Here is a 1,957-nt window from a genome sequence, read left to right as displayed (position 1 = left end):
GTGTGTGTGGTCACGAGGCGCTGTTTGTGGGCTATTGTGCTGGTGTGAGACATTCCAGAGAGGTGCTAACGTCATCTCCTCTGGCCCCTAGGTTTGACATTGACCTAACGTCTTATGTACTTGCTAGTTATTATGTATTAAGATATTTTAGAGCCCTGACGTGTGTGTGTGTGTGTGTGTGTGTGTGTGTGTGTGTGTGTGTGTGTGTGTGTGTGTGTGTGTGTGTGTGTGTGTAGTGTATGTGTATGTGTTTTACTTAGCACTGTGTTCTCCAGTTCGATTATTTCACCTCTGTTTACTTTCTGTGTGTGTGTATGTGTGTATGTGTGTGTGTGTGTGTGTATGTGTGTGTGTGTGTGTGTGTGTGTGTGTGTGTGTGTTTTACTTAGCACTGTGTTCTCCAGTTCGATTATTTCACCTCTGTTTACTTTCTGTGTGTGTGTGTGTGTGTGTGTGTGTGTGTGTGTGTGTGTGTGTGTGTGTGTGTGTGTGTGTGTGTGTGTGTGTAGTGTAGTGTATGTGTATGTGTGTTTTACGTAGCACTGTGTTCTCCAGTTCGATTTTTCACCTCTGTTTACTTTCTGTGTGTGTGTGTGTGTGTGTGTGTGTGTGTGTGTGTGTGTGTGTGTGTGTGTGTGTGTGTGTGTGTGTGTGTGTGTGTGTTTTACTTAGCACTGTGTACTCCAGTTCGAGTATTTCACCTCTCTCTCTCTCTCTCTCTCTCTCTCTCTCTCTCTCTCTCTCTCTCTCTCTCTCTCTCTCTCTCTCTCTCTCTCTCTCTCTCTCTCTCTCTCATAATTCCTTGCTTTCAGTGCCCTTCCTGTTATTTTCCTCAAGGTCTTTCGTCCTCCTCCTCACTCACTCTCCTTTAATCTTAACTTTAAGGACTTCTCACAGCTAAATTATGTTGCCTGGTTTATCTTGGATTTAGTTCTTTAGTGAAAGGTGCATTAGTAGGGAAAGGGTTACTCGTGACAGTCCTTACTTTAAAAGCGTTTGACTGCTATGATTTCTCCAGGTCGAGGAAGATCGTCTGGTGTTATCCAAGAGAAAATCCTTGGTGTACTTGTAACAGAGAAAGAGTGATATGATAGTTTTATTGTTTTAGGTCACCATATTATGCAGTGGAGATAGATATTATTTGCTAAGTTTCCTCTTGTCCATCTACATCTTCTCCTTCTCCCTCTCCTTCTTCTTCCTCCTCATTTTCTTCCAATCTCTTTACAGTTCTTTGCCATTCCTTTATTTCTTCATCAGTTCGTTTCAGACATGAGGCAGCTTCTCCTTAGGCAAATACCCCCAGGCACCCTTTTCATTTTTTTTTTTTATTTAGGCCTTTTAAAAAGGCTTATGGAATCAAGAATCATAACTAAGAATCACAAACTTTGGGATCCTCAGTTCTAGTATGTTCAGGAGTCATTATGGCAATTTAAAGAAGTATGCTATTGTTTTGTAGTTGTATGGAGACCATCCTGCATTCCGCTAGGAATGTAAGCAATCATTATATACTTGTATATTTTACCGCCTTTTACAAGAGCGTGATTAGTATATTTTTAAGCCTTTGAATGCTGTATTTATCTATAATAAATGAAAACTTATGGTACTAGCCAAAACCTAATACCCAAGTGCACTAACGGCAAGGAGAAAGTTAAACAACTCATATTTTTTCTATAAGTGTACCCACATTCGTCATATCCTATTTGCATACAAGCACCAGTCTTTCCCCTCAGCTGTCGTCCATTTCCCTGCAATTTGTCAAACCACCTCATACTGACCCCAATCAGTGCTATTCAGTCGTAAGTGCAGCTCTCTTTGAGCCAACATCCTACCGTCAATGCCCAATTTGGCTGTTTTCCACTGCTCTGAGGGCCGTATTCTGGGGGACTCAAACATTCTGTGGCACCCGTTCCTTAGTTATATATTTTGTATATCACAACTTACATTCTCTTTTTTGTTC

The sequence above is a fragment of the Coenobita brevimanus genome, chromosome 23 (genome assembly GCF_032717465.1).
Source record: "Coenobita brevimanus isolate Jiangsu-jjx chromosome 23, ASM3271746v2, whole genome shotgun sequence".
Taxonomy (NCBI): Eukaryota; Metazoa; Arthropoda; class Malacostraca; order Decapoda; family Coenobitidae; genus Coenobita; species Coenobita brevimanus.
The sequence above is the reverse complement of the archived record's forward strand: the minus strand, read 5'-3'. Positions refer to the sequence as shown.